We start from the raw sequence: 18,306 nt of genomic DNA, 5'->3' as shown, positions 1-18,306 counted from the left end.
CAGCCGACAGAGCGATCGGTGTTCTAAGTTTCCTCCCTACCGGGTGGGGTGCCCTAGGCTTTCCCCCCTTCTTTGGTCCCGCCCACCGGCCTGCGGGGGTCGGGGGGCGGGGGGCGGCGAAGGGGGAGCCCCCTCCCTCCACCCTCCCGGCGGGCCCCGGCGGCTCCCGCCACCCCGCCCCGCCCCCGGCCTCGGCCCCCGCCCCCGCCGCCTCCTCCCCTCCCCCCGCCGCGGCACCACCGCCAGGCGGCGGCAGCGGCAGCCGCAGCGGGAGCGGCGGGGCCGTCCCGGCCCTTCTGCAGGCTGCCGGGGGGGCCCCAGACCCGGGCCCACAGGGAGCCGGGTGGCGGGATCCCTAAGCGCCGCTGGCTCTCCGCAGCCCCCCCGTACTCCGGGACGTCCCCGGCTCCTCCCGCCACCCCGCTCCTCCGCCCACCCCCCACCCCCGACGGGGATCGGGGCAGAACGGTCCTCCCCAGGCAGGGGGGCCGCGCGTCTTCGGGACCTCCGGGCAAGGACCGGGCCCACGACCCCGCCTCCTGGTTCCGGCCCCGCCCCGGACCCCCTCCTCACCGTGCCCCGGCGTGGCGCGGGGGAGGGCCGGCTCCCGCGCACTCTCCGGCTCTGCCCCTCCGTCGCCACGCCGGGAAGGCTGTCCCTGCGCGCCCGTGTCCGTGTCCGCGGGTCTGCTCGTGGGGGCGTGGGACGCTGGCGCGGTGCGTCCGTGTTGGCGGTGGCGGAGGGGGGCGTGTGCGCCCGCGCGCCAGACCCGTCGGTGGGTCTCCCCCCGCCCTCAGCCCCGCCCCCCGCCCGCCTCCCCGCGCCCCGATCTGGACACGGGGGTCTCGGGAAGCGCCAGGGCGCCAGGGCGGCGGGCGGGAGGGACTCGACTGGGCAGGGAGGGACGCCTGGCCGCTGGGCCTCTTGGGGCCTCCGGGAGCTCCCGCCTCAGTCTAAGGCCGCGCCGCCCCGGAGGCGCCCGATCCCGTCTGGTCTGGGAAGCTAAGTAGGGTCGGGCCTGGCCGGGCCCTGGATGGGAGACCCGGGGCCGCCGTACGCTTTTGTTTTTTTTGTCCTTTGCCTCTTTTGCTGCCCCGCCCCCTGGCCTGGAAACTGTGTGCCTGTGTGTGTCACCGGCGTGGCGCGGGGGAGAGCCCGCACCCGCGCACTCTCCAGCTCTGGCCCTCCGTCCCCACGCCGGGAAGTCTGTCCCCGCGCGCCCCTGTCCCTGTCCGTGGGTCTGCTCGTGGGGGCGTGGGACGCTGGCGCGGTGCGTCCGTGTTGGCGGTGGCGGAGGGGGGCGTGTGCGCCCGCGCGCCAGACCCGTCGGTCTCCCCCTGCCCTCAGCCCCGCCCCCCGCCCGCCTCCCCGCGTCCCGATCCGGACACGGGGGTCTCGGGAAGCGCCAGGGCGCCAGGGCGGCGGGCCCGGCGGGAGGGACTCGACTGGGCAGGGAGGGACGCCTGGCCGCTGGGCCTCTTGGGGCGTCCCAGGGCACCCGCCTCAGTCTAAGGCCGCGCCGCCCCGAAGGCGCCCGATCCCGTCTGGTCTGGTGAAGCTAAGCAGGGTCGGGCCCGGCCGGGCCCTGGATGGGAGACCCGGGGCCGCCGTACGCTTTTTTTTGTTTTTTTTTCCTTTGCCTCTTTGGCTCTCCCGACCCCCAGGCCCAGAAGGTGTGTGTGTGTGGGGGGGGGGGGGCTCCTCCTCCGCCGCCCGCTTCGGCTGGGAAGTGGGGGCCCCTCCGCCCTCCGAAACGTCCCCGGCTCCCGCCACCCCGCTCCTCCCCCGGCCCGGCCCCCGCCCCCGACGGGGATGGGGCAGAACGGTCCTCCCCAGGCAGGGGGGCCGCGCGTCTTCGGGACCTCCGGGCAAGGACCGGGCCCACGACCCCGCCTCCTGGTCCCGGCCCCGCCCCCGAGCCCCTCCTCACCGTGCCCTGGCCTGGCGCGGGGGAGGGCCGGCTCCCGCGCACTCTCCGGCTCCGGCCCGCCCTCCCCACGCCTGGAAGGCTGTCCCTGCGCGCCCGTGTCCGTGTCCGTGGGTCCGATCGCTGGGGCGTGGGACGCCGGTGCGGTGCGTCCCTGTTTTCGGTGGGGGAGGGGGCCGTGTGCGCCCGACCGACCGCCAGACCCGTCAGTCTCTCCTTGCCCCGGTCCCCGCCCACCTTTCCCCCCCAGCCCCCCCGCCCGGATCTGGACAGGGGGTCTGGCGAAGCGCCAGGGCGGCGGGCGGGAGGGACTGGACTGGGCAGGGAGGGACGCCTGGCCGCTGGGCCTCTTGGGGCCTCCGGGAGCTCCCGCCTCAGTCTAAGGCCGCGCCGCCCCGGAGGCGCCCGATCCCGTCTGGTCTGGGAAGCTAAGCAGGGTCGGGCCCGGCCGGGCCCTGGATGGGAGACCCGGGCCCTGGATGGGAGACCCGGGGCCGCCGTACGCTTTTGTTTTTTTTTTCCTTTGCCTCTTTTGCTGTCCCGACCCCCCCCTGGCCCGGAATGTGTGTGTGTGTGGGGGGGTCTCCCCCTCCTCCGCCCGCCTAGGCTGGGAAGGGGGGGCCCCTCCGCCCTCCGAAACGTCCCCGGCTCCCGCCACCCCGCTCCTCCCCCGGCCCGGCCCCCGCCCCCGGCGCCTCTTCCCCTGCAGCACCGCCAGGCGGCGGCAGCGGGAGCGGGAGCGGCGGGGCCATCCCAGCCCTTCTGCCGGCAGCCGGGGGGGCCCCAGACCCGGGCCCACAGCGGACCGGGTGGCGGGATCCCTAAGCGCTGCTGGCTCTCCCCGGCACCCCGTACTCCGGGACGTCCCTTTCGGCGGGCGGGGGCCAGCCCGCGGAAGAAAACCGTCCCCTGGGCCCCCGGACCCCCAGCCCACCGTGGACTTCCTCTCCGCCTCCGCACACCGGGGCCTCAGGTCCGGGACTCACGCTGGGCGGGGCTCCTCTCCCGGGGGGGGGGGGCTCCCGAGGGACACACAGGCGCACCGCACCACGCCGCACACGGCAGGTCGCCGGCCACGGCCACCCGGGCAGACAGAGAGGACGTGCCACGGGAAACCAGGGAACAGCGGGGAGCGCGCGCTCCCGGACCCCAACGACCCGCCGGCCGCCCGACCAAGCGACGGGCCGGCCGGCACCGGGACCCCGCGGGTGCCGCTGCCACACGCGTGCCCCGACGGGGATCGGGGATCGGGGCAGAACCGTCCTCCCCAGGCGGGGGGCCCGCGCGTCTTCCGGACCTCCCGGCCCCGCCTCCTGGTCCCGGCCCCGCCCCCGAGCCCCTGCCCACCGTGCCCTGGCCTGGCGCGTGGGAGGGCCGGCTCCGGCCCGCCCTCCCCACGCCTGGAAGGCTGTCCCTGCGCGCCCGTGTCCGTGTCCGTGGGTCCGATCGCTGGGGCGTGGGACGGCGGTGCGGTGCGTCCCTGTTTTCGGTGGGGGAGGGGGCCGTGTGCGCCCGACCGACCGCCAGACCCGTCAGTCTCTCCTTGCCCCGGTCCCCGCCCACCTTTCCCCCCCAGCCCCCCCGCCCGGATCTGGACAGGGGGTCTGGCGAAGCGCCAGGGCGGCGGGCGGGAGGGACTGGACTGGGCAGGGAGGGACGCCTGGCCGCTGGGCCTCTTGGGGCCTCCGGGAGCTCCCGCCTCAGTCTAAGGCCGCGCAGCCCTGAAGCGCCCGATCCCGTCTGCTCTGGGAAGCTAAGCAGGGTCGGGCCCGGCCGGGCCCTGGATGGGAGACCGAGACCCGGGCCGCCGTACGCTATTGTTTTTTTTTCCTTTGCCTCCTTTGCTGCCCCGCCCCCTGGAATGGGAGGGGTGTGTGTGTGTGTGTGTGTGTGTGGCCCTGGCGTGGCGCGGGGGAGGGCCGGCTCCCGCGCACTCTCCAGCTCTGCCCCTCCGTCGCCACGCCGGGAAGGCTGTCCCTGCGCGCCCGTGTCCGTGTCCGCGGGTCTGCTCGTGGGGGCGTGGGACGCTGGCGCGGTGCGTCCGTGTTGGCGGTGGCGGAGGGGGGCGTGTGCGCCCGCGCGCCAGACCCGTCGGTCTCCCCCTGCCCTCAGCCCCGCCCCCCGCCCGCCTCCCCGCGTCCCGATCTGGACACGGGGGTCTCGGGAAGCGCCAGGGCGCCAGGGCGGCGGGCGGGAGGGACTCGACTGGGCAGGGAGGGACGCCTGGCCGCTGGGCCTCTTGGGGCCTCCGGGAGCTCCCGCCTCAGTCTAAGGCCGCGCCGCCCCGGAGGCGCCCGATCCCGTCTGCTCTGGGAAGCTAAGCAGGGTCGGGCCCGGCCGAGCCCTGGATGGGAGACCCGGGGGCCTCTACTAATCCCTAACCCCTAACCCTCACTCTACCCCTAACCCCTAACCCAAAACCCCTAACCCTAACCCTAACCCTATTTCTCACACTTCTTCCATTCTCAGAGTTAAGCAAGCCTACAATACAGCCATGCCATGCCTGAGATGAGGCTCTGCCTGTGTCCTGCGTGACAATCGGAGCCCAAGGCGCAGAATACCATGGAGTGGGGACGCAGCCCTGCCCACACCCACAGTGCCCCCTAGATTAGACAGGGCCCATGCCCTAACACTAACCATTAAACCTAAGCCCTGACCCTAACACTAACCCAAACCCCTAGTCCTAACCTTAAGCCCTGAACCTAACTCCTAACAGTAACGCTAATCCCTAAACTTGACCCTTGCTCCTCGCCCTAAACCTGAACCTAACCGCTACACATAATCCTAATCTCTAACCCTCACGGTAACCCTAACCGCAATCCTAACCTCGAACCCTAACCCCTAAACCTAATCCCAGTCCCTAACACCTAACGTTAACCTTAATCCTAACCCCGTACCCTAACCCTAAATCTCATCGTGAGACTTCTTCAATTCGCCTGTCCGCTCGCTGGCTCGCTCGCTCGCTCGCTCGCGCCTCCGCTGGTGTGTCGCGCGGAGGCCATGGGGCACGGGGTCGACCAGATGTCCCCCGTCACACTTAGTCTCTGCGGGGCCGGCCCTGTCGACCCTAAGGAAGGGGTCACCGCCAGAGGACTCTGGGGTTGCAGGCTTCTGACTGCGAGTGAGCGGTTGGGGGGGGGGAGAAAAAATAAATGTAACCCCTTTTGTCTCTTAGTGAGGTAGGGATGGAGAGGCAGTCGAGAAGCCTGCAACCGCAGACCCCTCTGGCGGTGACCACTTCCATGGCGTCGACGGGGTCCGGCCTGCAGGGACTAAGTGTGACGGGGACATCTAGTGGACCCCGTGCCCCATGGCGTTCTGGCGTGGCACCAGCGGTGGCACCAGTGAGCGATCCGGTGGGGGGGGGGAGGCGGGGACAAAAACAGAAGTCACACCTTCAGCCACCTAGTGAGGAAGGGAGGGACAGAGAGTCCAGAAGCCTGAAACCGCAGTCCCCTCTGGCGGTCATCCCCTCAATAGGGTCCACGGGAACTTCCCCCAGAGATTAAGAGTGACGGGGACATCTGGTAGACCCCGTGCATGATGGCGACACACTCAGGACAAATTCTAAAGTTGTCCAGGTCGATGACCACGTTACCCTGCGAAAGGAAAAATTTGATCGTATCCCTATGTGCAGAAGAATAGAAGCTAAAATCTTTGACATTCCTTCAGGATAAAAAGATTTCAGAATCCAGCGAGAAGACGTCTGGAGACACTGTTCAAAAGTCTAAGTCTTTAGAAAATATTCCCAAGGATTAAGAAGTGAAAACCTTCTTTGGAAAGTCCCGAGCAAGGCCAGGGTGTTGACACCAAATCCTCCTATTCCGTACTGCAGGAGACGCTCTCAAACTGTACTAAAGCCAGGTAAAAAACCAGGAGTGTATTGGAAAGGAAAATCACCTTATTCATTTTCCTCACCTCCTACGGTTCTCAAAATAGAACGTTTGCACCTATGCGTGGCAGACCTGTAGAAATCCTCAGGGAGTTCGGCAAGATAGCTCTACCTGAAGTCAGCATTCGATCGACAGTTTGAATATTTCTCAGTTCCTACCAAATACACAATAACGAATGCAACTTTTCCAAAGGATTCCTATTCGAAGTCACAGAAGATCTACGTCGCACCTAGGGGAAACGGGTGCCGACTTAGATGGAAAACTTGGCAGAAACATCCAGGATGGCCCACATCGATGGAGAGATCCGTGGCTCTGCTCGTGGGGGCGTGGGACGCTGGCGCGGTGCGTCCGTGTTGGCGGTGGCGGAGGGGGGCGTGTGCGCCCGCGCGCCAGACCCGTCGGTGGGTCTCCCCCTGCCCTCAGCCCCGCCCCCCGTCCGCCTCCCCGGGTCCCGATCTGGACACGGGGGTCTCGGGAAGCGCCAGGGCGGCGGGCCCGGCGGGAGGGACTCGACTGGGCAGGGAGGGACGCCTGGCCGCTGGGCCTCTTGGGGCGTCCCGCGGCACCCGCCTCAGTCTAAGGCCGCGCAGCCCTGAAGCGCCCGATCCCGTCTGATCTGGGAAGCTAAGCAGGGTCGGGCCCGGCCGGGCCCTGGATGGGAGACCCGGGGCCGCCGTACGTTTTGTTTTTTTTTCCTTTGCCTCCTTTGCTGCCCCGCCCCCAGAATGGAAGGGGTGTGTGCGTGTGTGTGTGTGGCCCTGGCGTGGCGCGGGGGAGGGCCGGCTCCCGCGCACTCTCCGGCTCTGCCCCTCCGTCGCCACGCCGGGAAGGCTGTCCCTGCGCGCCCGTGTCCGTGTCCGCGGGACTGCTCGTGGGGGCGTGGGACGCTGGCGCGGTGCGTCCCTGTTGGCGGTGGCGGAGGGGGGCGTGTGCGCCCGCGCGCCAGACCCGTCGGTGGGTCTCCCCCCGCCCTCAGCCCCGCCCCCCGCCCGCCTCCCCGCGCCCGGATCTGGACACGGGGGTCTCGGGAAGCGCCAGGGCGGCGGGCCCGGCGGGAGGGACTGGACTGGGCAGGGAGGGACTCTTGGGGCGTCCCGCGGCACCCGCCTCAGTCTAAGGCCGCGCCGCCCCGAAGGCGCCCGATCCCGTCTGCTCTGGGAAGCTAAGCAGGGTCGGGCCCGGCCGGGCCCTGGATGGGAGACCCGGGCCGCCGTACGCTTTTGTTTTTTTTTTCCTTTGCCTCCTTTGCTGCCCCGCCCCCTGGAATGGAAGGGGTGTGTGTTTGTGTGTGTGTGTGTGTGTGTGTGTGTGTCACCAGCGTGGCGCGGGGGAGAGCCCGCACCCGCGCACTCTCCGGCTCTGGCCCTCCCTCCCCACGCCGGGACGTCTGGCCCTGCGCGCCCCTGTTCGTGTCCGTGGGTCTGCTCGTGGGGGCGTGGGACGCTGGCGCGGTGCGTCCCTGTTTTCGGTGGAGGCGGGGGCTGTGTGTGCCCGACCAACGCCAGACCTGTCGGTCGCCCCCTGCCCTCAGCCCCGCCCCCCGGCCGCCTCCCCGCGCCCGGATCTGGACACGGGGGTCCCTCGGGAAGCGCCAGGGCGGCGGGGGCGGCGGGCGGGAGGGACTGGACTGGGCAGGGAGGGACGCCTGGCCGCTGGGCCTCTTGGGGCGTCCCGCGGCACCCGCCTCAGTCTAAGGCCGCGCCGCCCCGAAGGCGCCCGATCCCGTCTGCTCTGGGAAGCTAAGCAGGGTCGGGCCCGGCCGGGCCCTGGATGGGAGACCCGAGACGCGGGGCCGCCGTACGGTTTTGTTTTTTTTGTCCTTTGCCTCTTTTGCTGCCCCGCCCCCTGGCCTGGAAGCTGTGTGCCTGTGTGTGTCACCGGCGTGGCGCGGGGGAGAGCCCGCACCCGCGCACTCTCCGGCTCTGGCCCTCCGTCCCCACGCCGGGAAGTCTGTCCCCGCGCGCCCCTGTCCCTGTCCGTGGGTCTGCTCGTGGGGGCGTGGGACGCTGGCGCGGTGCGTCCGTGTTGGCGGTGGCGGAGGGGGGCGTGTGCGCCCGACCAAGCCAGACCCGTCGGTCTCCCCCTGCCCTCAGCCCCGCCCCCCGCCCGCCTCCCCGCGTCCCGATCTGGACACGGGGGTCTCGGGAAGCGCCAGGGCGGCGGGGGCGGCGGGCGGGAGGGACTGGACTGGGCAGGGAGGGACTCTTGGGGCGTCCCGCGGCACCCGCCTCAGTCTAAGGCCGCGCCGCCCCGAAGGCGCCCGATGCCGTCTGCTCTGGGAAGCTAAGCAGGGTCGGTCCCGGCCGGGCCCTGGATGGGAGACCCGGGGCCGCCGTACGCTTTTGTTTTTTTTTTCCTTTGCCTCCTTTGCTGCCCCGCCCCCTGGAATGGAAGGGGTGTGTGTTTGTGTGTGTGTGTGTGTGTGTGTGTGTGTCACCAGCGTGGCGCGGGGGAGAGCCCGCACCCGCGCACTCTCCGGCTCTGGCCCTCCCTCCCCACGCCGGGACGTCTGGCCCTGCGCGCCCCTGTTCGTGTCCGTGGGTCTGCTCGTGGGGGCGTGGGACGCTGGCGCGGTGCGTCCCTGTTTTCGGTGGAGGCGGGGGCTGTGTGTGCCCGACCAACGCCAGACCTGTCGGTCGCCCCCTGCCCTCAGCCCCGCCCCCCGGCCGCCTCCCCGCGCCCGGATCTGGACACGGGGGTCCCTCGGGAAGCGCCAGGGCGGCGGGGGCGGCGGGCGGGAGGGACTGGACTGGGCAGGGAGGGACGCCTGGCCGCTGGGCCTCTTGGGGCGTCCCGCGGCACCCGCCTCAGTCTAAGGCCGCGCCGCCCCGAAGGCGCCCGATCCCGTCTGCTCTGGGAAGCTAAGCAGGGTCGGGCCCGGCCGGGCCCTGGATGGGAGACCCGGGCCGCCGTACGCTTTTTTGTTTTTTTTTCCTTTGCCTCTTTGGCTCTCCCGACCCCCTGGCCCAGAAGGTGTGTCTGTGTGTGTGTGTGGGGGGGCTCCTCCTCTGCCGCCCGCCTCGGCTGGGAAGGGGGGGCCCTCCGTCCTCCGGGCCCGCCCCGGGCCTGCCCCCACCGCCCCGGCTGGCCCGGACCCTGCCCCGTGGACCCTGGAGAGAGGTCAGGTTTTACATGTCAAGGCTCGGTCCCCGAGGCTGTCGCCCCTCAGACACCTGTGGCAGGTCTGGGCCTCCGCAACTTCTCACGGACCGGCTCTAAATTCAGCACACACTCAGGCCCAATACATGATAACGAATGCAACTTTTCCAAAGGATTCATATTCCAGGTCACAGAAGATCTACGTCGCACCTAGAGGAAACGGGTGCCGACTTCCATGGAAAACTTGGCAGAAGGATCAAGGACGGCCCAAATCCATGGAGAGACAGACCGTGTTCCCAGACACATGGACACAGAATCCCCAAGATAATCATTTCCCCCGAATGAAGACATGATCCGATTTAAACGGGGTTATGACAACTAGACATTTACAGTCTGTTTCTTTCTCTTTTACTTTTAACTTGGGAAGTGGATATGTTAGAGCATAAGCGTTAGGATGATTCTATTAAATAGAATGAACTGTACCGAGCCTCCACCGCCGACCTTATACACGTGGGAGTTTATTCCCGGGTTGGAAACCGCTGTGTGTCTGTTCCTGAAGGCCTGGAACCCAGAAAACCCTTCTCCCAAACAAATCCCCTGTGGACGGTCACCCTTTTCCTCGCTTTTCCTTTGAAAGTTTTGGCTCCCTAGGACGTGACTCTCTCACGGAGACGTTCTGTTCCTTTCACGGGCTCTATCATATACGTGGAACCCTTCTGGCTTCATTCTGGGGAACTTGTGTTCCAGGGGAGACCTTGGGTCTGGAGCAGCATCCTCGCTCACACGCGAAGCTGCGGTTCGTCGGCGCTGCTGTGGACCGGCACCGCAGGGAGACGTGGAAATCTCTCTGAACCGTCTTTCCCCGGGTCCACGGAAACGGGGCTCCCGTGAGTACCGCCCCGGGTGTTCCCCGGTCACGCGTGCCCTCTCTTCTCTATGGCACGTGCCACGCAGAGAATAGGCTTGTTCCTACATCATGCCCCTGGTTTTTTTTTTTTCTTCTTCTTTTTTTTTTATCCCTTTATGCTAAATTGTTTTCCAAATGGTTGTATAAATCCAGCTGCCCCGTGGGCAGCGTGCGTGGAAGGGTTCCCCTCCCAGGCGACAGAGCGATCGGTGTTTTAAGTTTCCTCCCTACCGGGTGGGGTGCCCTAGGCTTTCGCCCCTTCTTTGGTCCCGCCCGCCGGCCTGCGGGGGTCGGGGGGCGGGGGGTGGCGAAGGGGGAGCCCCCTCCCTCCGCCCTCCCGGCCGGCCCCGGCTCCCGCCACCCCGCCCCGCCCCCGGCCTCGGCCCCCGCCCCCGCCGCCTCCTCCCCTCCCCCCGCCGCGGCACCACCGCCAGGCGGCGGCAGCGGCAGCCGCAGCGGGAGCGGCGGGGCCGGCCCGGCCCTTCTGCAGGCTGCCGGGGGGGCCCCAGACCCGGGCCCACAGGGAGCCGGGTGGCGGGATCCCTAAGCGCCGCTGGCTCTCCGCAGCCCCCCCGTACTCCGGGACGTCCCCGGCTCCTCCCGCCACCCCGCTGCTCCGCCCACCCCCCACCCCCGACGGGGATCGGGGCAGAACGGTCCTCCCCAGGCAGGGGGGCCGCGCGTCTTCGGGACCTCCGGGCAAGGACCGGGCCCACGACCCCGCCTCCTGGTCCCGGCCCCGCCCTCGACCCCCTCCTCACCGTGCCCCGGCGTGGCGCGGGGGAGGGCCGGCTCCCGCGCACTCTCCGGCTCTGGCCCTCCGTCCCCACGCCGGGAAGTCTGTCCCTGCGCGCCCGTCTCCCTGTCCGTGGGTCTGCTCGTGGGGGCGTGGGACGCTGGCGCGGTGCGTCCCTGTTGGCGGTGGCGGAGGGGGGCGTGTGCGCCCGCGCGCCAGGCCCCTCAGTCTCCCCCTGCCCTCAGCCCCGCCCCCCGTCCGCCTCCCCGCGTCCCGATCTGGACACGGGGGTCTCGGGAAGCGCCAGGGCGGCGGGCCCGGCGGGAGGGACTGGACTGGGCAGGGAGGGACTCTTGGGGGGTCCCGCGGCACCCGCCTCAGTCTAAGGCCGCGCCGCCCCGAAGGCGCCCGATCCCGTCTGATCTGGGAAGCTAAGCAGGGTCGGGCCCGGCCGGGGCCTGGATGGGAGACCCGGGGGCCGCCGTACGCTTTTGTTTTTTTTTTCCTTTGCCTCCTTTGCTGCCCCGCCCCCTGGAATGGAAGGGGGGTGTGTGTGTGTGTGTGTGTGTGTGTGTCACCAGCGTGGCGCGGGGGAGAGCCCGCACCCGCGCACTCTCCGGCTCTGGCCCTCCCTCCCCACGCCGGGACGTCTGGCCCTGCGCGGCCCTGTTCGTGTCCGTGGGTCTGCTCGTGGGGGCGTGGGACGCTGGCGCGGTGCGTCCCTGTTTTCGGTGGAGGCGGGGGCTGTGTGTGCCCGACCAACGCCAGACCTGTCGGTCGCCCCCTGCCCTCAGCCCCGCCCCCCGGCCGCCTCCCCGCGCCCGGATCTGGACACGGGGGTCCCTCGGGAAGCGCCAGGGCGGCGGGGGCGGCGGGCGGGAGGGACTGGACTGGGCAGGGAGGGACGCCTGGCCGCTGGGCCTCTTGGGGCGTCCCAGGGCACCCGCCTCAGTCTAAGGCCGCGCCGCCCTGGAGGCGCCCGATCCCGTCTGATCTGGGAAGCTAAGCAGGGTCGGGCCCGGCCGGGCCCTGGATGGGAGACCCGGGGCCGCCGTACGCTTTTGTTTTTTTTTTTCCTTTGCCTCTTTGGCTCTCCCGACCCCCTGGCCCAGAAGGTGTGTGTGTGTGTGGGGGGGGCTCCTCCTCCGCCGCCCGCTTCGGCTGGGAAGGGGGGACCCTCCGCCCTCCGGGCCCGCCCCGGGCCTGCCCCCACCGCCCCGGCTGGCCCGGACCCTGCCCCGTGGACCCTGGAGAGAGGTCAGGTTTTTACATGTCAAGGCTCAGTCCCCGAGGCTGTCGCCCCTCAGACACCTGTGGCAGGTCCGGGCCTCCGCAGCTTCTCACGGACCGGCTCTAAATTCAGCACACACTCAGGCCCAATACACGATAACGAATGCAACTTTTCCAAAGGATTCATATTCCAGGTCACAGAAGATCTACGTCGCACCTAGGGGAAACGGGTGCCGACTTCCATGGAAAACTTGGCAGAAGCATCAAGGACGGCCCAAATCCGTGGAGAGACAGACCGTGTTCCCAGACAGATGGACACAGAATCCCCAAGATAATCATCTCCCCCGAATGAAGACATGATCCAATTTAAACGGGGTTATGACAACTAGACATTTACAGTCTGTTTCTTTCTCTTTTACTTTTAACTTGGGAAGTGGATATGTTAGAGCATAAGCGTTGTGATGATTCTATTAAATAGAATGAACTGTACCGAGCCTCCACCGCCGACCTTATACACGTGGGAGTTTATTCCCGGGTTGGAGACCGCTGTGTGTCTGTTCCTGAAGGCCTGGAACCCAGAGAACCCTTCTCCCAAACAAATCCCCTGTGGACGGTCACCCTTTTCCTCGCTTTTCCTTTGAAAGTTTTGGCTCCCTAGGACGTGACTCTCTCACGGAGACGTTCTGTTCCTTTCACGGGCTCTATCATATACGTGGAACCCTTCTGGCTTCATTCTGGGGAACTTGTGTTCCAGGGGAGACCTTGGGTCTGGAGCAGCATCCTCGCTCACACGCGAAGCTGCGGTTCGTCGGCGCTGCTGTGGACCGGCACCGCAGGGAGACGTGGAGATCTCTCTGAACCGTCTTTCCCCGGGTCCACGGAAACGGGGCTCCCGTGAGTACCGCCCCGGGTGTTCCCCGGTCACGCGTGCCCTCTCTTCTCTATGGTACGTGCCACGCAGAGAATAGGCTTGTTCCTACATCATGCCCCTGGTTTTTTTTTTTGTTCCTTTTTTTTTTTTTATCCCTTTATGCTAAATTGTTTTCCAAATGGTTGTATAAATCCACCTGCCCCGTGGGCAGCGTGCGTGGAAGGGTTCCCCTCCCAGCCGACAGAGCGATCGGGGTTTGAAGTTTCCTCCCTACCGGGTGGGGTGCCCTAGGCTTTCGCCCCTTCTTTGGTCCCGCCCGCCGGCCTGCGGGGGTGGAGGGGCGGGGGGTGGCGAAGGGGGAGCCCCCTCCCTCCGCCCTCCCGGCCGGCCCCGGCTCCCGCCACCCCGCCCCGCCCCCGGCCTCCGCCCCCGCCCCCGCCGCCTCCTCCCCTCCCCCCGCCGCGGCACCACCGCCAGGCGGCGGCAGCGGCAGCCGCAGCGGGAGCGGCGGGGCCGTCCCGGCCCTTCTGCAGGCTGCCGGGGGGGCCCCAGACCCGGGCCCACAGGGAGCCGGGTGGCGGGATCCCTAAGCGCCGCTGGCTCTCCGCAGCCCACCCCCCCCGTACTCCGGGACGTCCCCGGCTCCTTCCGCCACCCCGCTCCTCCGCCCACCCCCCACCCCCGACGGGGATCGTGGCAGAACGGTCCTCCCCAGGCAGGGGGGCCGCGCGTCTTCCGGACCTCCGGGCAAGGACCGGGCCCACGGCCCCGCCTCCTGGTCCCGGCCCCGCCCCCGACCCCCTCCCCACCGTGCCCCGGCCTGGCGCGGGGGAGGGCCGGCTCCCGCGCACTCTCCGGCTCCGGCCGTCCCTCCCCACGCCTGGAAGGCTGTCCCTGCGCGCCCGTGTCCGTGTCCGTGGGTCCGATCGCTGGGGCGTGGGACGCCGGTGCGGTGCGTCCCTGTTTTCGGTGGGGGAGGGGGCCGTGTGCGCCCGACCGACCGCCAGACCCGTCAGTCTCTCCTTGCCCCGGTCCCCGCCCACCTTTCCCCCCCAGCCCCCCCGCCCGGATCTGGACAGGGGGTCTGGCGAAGCGCCAGGGCGGCGGGCGGGAGGGACTGGACTGGGCAGGGAGGGACGCCTGGCCGCTGGGCCTCTTGGGGCCTCCGGGAGCTCCCGCCTCAGTCTAAGGGTTAGGGTTAGGGTTAGGGTTAGGGTTGGCGGTGGCGGAGGGGGGCGCGCGCGCCCGCGCGCCAGACCCGTCGGTCTCCCCCTGCCCTCAGCCCCGCCCCCCGCCCGCCTCCCCGCGCTCCGATCTGGACACGGGGGTCTCGGGAAGCCCCAGGGCGGCGGCCGGGAGGGACTGGACTGGGCAGGGAGGGACGCTTGGCCGCTGGGCCTCTTGGGGCGTCCCGCGGCACCCGCCTCAGTCTAAGGCCGCGCCGCCCCGAAGGCGCCCGATCCCGTCTGCTCTGGGAAGCTAAGCAGGGTCGGGCCCGGCCGGGCCCTGGATGGGAGACCCGGGGCCGCCGTACGCTTTTGTTTTTTTTTTCCTTTGCCTCTTTGGCTGTCCCGACCCCCCCTGGCCCGGAAGGTCTATGTGTGTGTGTGGGGGGGCTCCTCCTCCGCCGCCCGCCTCGGCTGGGAAGGGGGGGCCCCTCCGCCCTCCGAAACGTCCCCGGCTCCCGCCACCCCGGCTCCTCCCCCGGCCCGGCCCCCGGCCCCCGCCCCTGGCGCCTCTTCCCCTGCAGCACCGCCAGGCGGCGGCAGCGGGAGCGGGAGCGGCGGGTCCATCCCAGCCCTTCTGCAGGCAGCCGGGGGTGGGGGGGCCCCAGACCCGGGCCCACACTGGGCCGGGTGGCGGGATCCCTAAGCGCTGCTGGCTCTTCCCAGCCCCCCGGACTGCGGGACGTCCCCTACGGCGGGCGGGGGACAGCCCTCGGCGGAAAACCGTCCCCTGGGTCCCCGGACGCCCAGCCTACCGTGGACTTCCTCTCCGCCCCCGCACACCTAGGCCTCAGGCACGGGCAGAGAGGACGCGCCACGGGAAACCAGGGAACGCGGGGAGCGCACGCACCCAGACCCCAACGACCCACCGGTCGGCCGGCCCACCCAGCAACCCGCCGGCCTGCTCTAGGGCCCCGCGGGTGCCGCTGCCACACGCGTGCCCCGACGGGGATCGGGGCAGAGCGGTCCTCCCCAGGCGGGGGGGCCGCGCGTCTTACCGACCTCCCGGCCCCGCCTCCTGGTCCCGGCCCCGCCCCCGAGCCCCTCCCCACCGTGCCCCGGCCTGGCGCGGGGGAGGGCCGGCTCCCGCCCACTCTCCGGCTCCGGCCCTCCCTCCCCACGCCTGGAAGGCTGTCCCTGCGCGCCCGTGTCCGTGTCCGTGGGTCCGATCGCTGGGGCGTGGGACGCCCGTGCGGTGTGTCCCTGTTTTCGGTGGGGGAGGGGGCTGTGTGCGCCCGACCGACCGCCAGACCCGTCAGTCTCTCCTTGCCCTGGTCCCCGCCCACCTTTCCCCCCCAGCCCCCCCGCCCCGATCTGGACAGGGGGTCTGGCGAAGCGCCAGGGCGGCGGGCGGGAGGGACTGGACTGGGCAGGGAGGGACGCCTGGCCGCTGGGCCTCTTGGGGCCTCCGGGAGCTCCCGCCTCAGTCTAAGGCCGCGCCGCCCTGGAGGCGCCCGATCCCGTCTGCTCTGGGAAGCTAAGCAGGGTCGGGCCCGGCCGGGCCCTGGATGGGAGACCCGGGGGCCGCCGTACGCGTTTTTGTTTTTTTTCCCTTTGCCTCTTTGGCTCTCCCGACCCCCTGGCCCGGAAGGTGTGTGTGTGTGTGGGTGGGTGGGGGGCTCCTCCTCCGCCGCCCGCCTCGGCTGGGAAGGGGGGGGCCCTCCGCCCTCCGGGCCCGCCCCGGGCCTGCCCCCACCGCCCCGGCTGGCCCGGCCCCGGCCCCGTGGACCCCGGAGAGAGGTCAGGTTTTTACATGTCAAGGCTCAGTCCCCGAGGCTGTCGCCCCTCAGACACCTGTGGCAGGTCCGGGCCTCCGCCACTTCTCACGGACCGGCTCTACATTCAGCACACACTCAGGCCCAATACACAATAACGAATGCAACTTTTCCAAAGGATTCATATTCCAGGTCACAGAAGATCTACGTCGCACCTAGGGGAAAGGGGTGCCGACTTACACGGAAAACTTGGCAGAAGCATCAAGGACGGCCCAAATCCATGGAGAGACAGACCGTGTTCCCAGACAGATGGACGCAGAATCCCCAAGATAATCATTTCCACCGAATGAAGACATGATCCAATTTAAACGGGGTTATGACAACTAGACATTTACAGTCTGTTTCTTTCTCTTTTACTTTTAACTTGGGAAGTGGATATGTTAGAGCATAAGCGTTGTGATGATTCTATTAAATAGAATGAACTGTACCGAGCCTCCACCGCCGACCTTATACACGTGGGAGTTTATTCCCGGGTTGGAAACCTCTGTGTGTCTGTTCCTGAAGGCCTGGAACCGAGAAAACCCTTCTCCCAAACAAATCCCCTGTGGACGGTCACCCTTTTCCTCGCTTTTCCTTTGAAAGTTTTGGCTCCCTAGGACGTGACTCTCTCACGGAGACGTTCTGTTCCTTTCACGGGCTCTATCATATACGTGGAACCCTTCTGGCTTCATTCCGGGGAACTTGTGTTCCAGGGGAGACCTTGGGTCCGGAGAAGCATCCTCGCTCACACGCGAAGCTGCTGTTCGTCGGCGCTGCTGGAGACCGGCCCCGCAGGGAGACGTGGAAATCTCTCTGAACCGTCTTTCACCGGGTCCACGGAAACGGGGCTCCCGTGAGTACCGCCCTGGGTGTTCCCCGGTCACGCGTGCCCTCTCTTCTCTATGGTACGTGCCACGCAGAGAATAGGCTTGTTCCTACATCATGCCCCTGGGTTTTTTTTTTTTGTTCTTTTTTTTTTTTTTTTTATCCCTGTATGCTAGATTGTTTTCCAAATGGTTGTATAAATCCAGCTGCCCCGTGGGCAGCGTGCGTGGAAGGGTTCCCCTCCCAGCCGACAGAGCGATCGGGGTTTTAAGTTTCCTCCCTACCGGGTGGGGTGCCCTAGGCTTTCGCCCCTTCTTTGGTCCCGCCCGCCGGGCTGCGGGGGTCGGGGGGCGGGGGGTGGCGAAGGGGGAGCCCCCTCCCTCCGCCCTCCCGGGCGGCCCCGGCTCCCGCCACCCCGCCCCGCCCCCGGCCTCGGCCCCCGCCCCCGCCGCCTCCTCCCCTCCCCCCGCCGCGGCACCACCGCCAGGCGGCGGCAGCGGCAGCCGCAGCGGGAGCGGCGGGGCCGTCCCGGCCCTTCTGCAGGCTGCCGGGGGGGCCCCAGACCCGGGCCCACAGGGAGCCGGGTGGCGGGATCCCTAAGCGCCGCTGGCTCTCCGCAGGCCCCCCCCCCCCCCGTACTCCGGGACGTCCCCGGCTCCTCCCGCCACCCCGCTCCTCCGCCCACCCCCCGGCCCCGACGGGGATCGGGGCAGAACGGTCCTCCCCAGGCAGGGGGGCCGCGCGTCTTCGGGACCTCCGGGCAAGGACCGGGCCCACGGCCCCGCCTCCTGGTCCCGGCCCCGCCCCCGACCCCCTCCTCACCGTGCCCCGGCGTGGCGCGGGGGAGGGCCGGCTCCCGCGCACTCTCCGGCTCCGGCCCTCCCTCCCCACGCCTGGAAGGCTGTCCCTGCGCGCCCGTGTCCGTGTCCGTGGGTCTGCTCGTGGGGGCGTGGGACGCCGGTGCGGTGCGTCCCTGTTTTCGGTGGGGGCGGGGGCTGTGTGTGCCCGACCACCGCCAGACCTGTCAGTCTCCCCCTGCCCTCAGCCCCGCTCCCCGCCCGGCCCGATCTGGACAGGAGGGGTCTCGCGAAGCGCCAGGGCAGCGGGGGCGGCGGGCGGGAGGGACTGGACTGGGCAGGGAGGGATGGTCGGCCTCTTGGGGCGTCCCGCGGTCCCCGCTTCAGTCTAAAGCCGCGCAGCCCTGAAGGCGCCCGATCCCGTCTGCTCTGGGAAGCTAAGCAGGGTCGGGCCCGGCCGGGCCCTGGATGGGAGACCCGGGGCCGCCGTACGCTTTTGTTTTTTTTTTCCTTTGCCTCTTTGGCTGTCCCGACCCCCCCTGGCCCGGAAGGTGTATGTGTGTGTGGGGGGTGGGCTCCTCCTCCGCCGCCCGCCTCGGCTGGGAAGGGGGGGCCCCTCCGCCCTCCGAAACGTCCCCGGCTCCCGCCACCCCGGCTCCTCCCCCGGCCCGGCCCCCGCCCCCCGCCCCCGGAGCATCTTCCCCTGCAGCACCGCCAGGCGGCGGCAGCGGGAGCGGGAGCGGCGGGGCCATCCCAGCCCTTCTGCAGGCAGCCGGGGGTGGGGGGGGCCCCAGACCCGGGCCCACACTGGGCCGGGTGGCGGGATCCCTAAGCGCTGCTGGCTCTTCCCAGCCCCCCGTACTGCGGGACGTCCCCTACAGCGGGCGGGGGACAGCCCGCGGCGGAAAACCGTCCCCTGGGTCCCCGGACGCCCAGCCTACCGTGGACTTCCTCTCCGCCCCCGCACACCTAGGCCTCAGGCACGGGAAGAGAGGACGCGCCACGGGAAACCAGGGAACGCGGGGAGCGCACGCACCCAGA

Source organism: Eulemur rufifrons, unplaced genomic scaffold, assembly GCF_041146395.1.
Source record: "Eulemur rufifrons isolate Redbay unplaced genomic scaffold, OSU_ERuf_1 scaffold_156, whole genome shotgun sequence".
Taxonomy (NCBI): domain Eukaryota; kingdom Metazoa; phylum Chordata; class Mammalia; order Primates; family Lemuridae; genus Eulemur; species Eulemur rufifrons.
The sequence above is the reverse complement of the archived record's forward strand: the minus strand, read 5'-3'. Positions refer to the sequence as shown.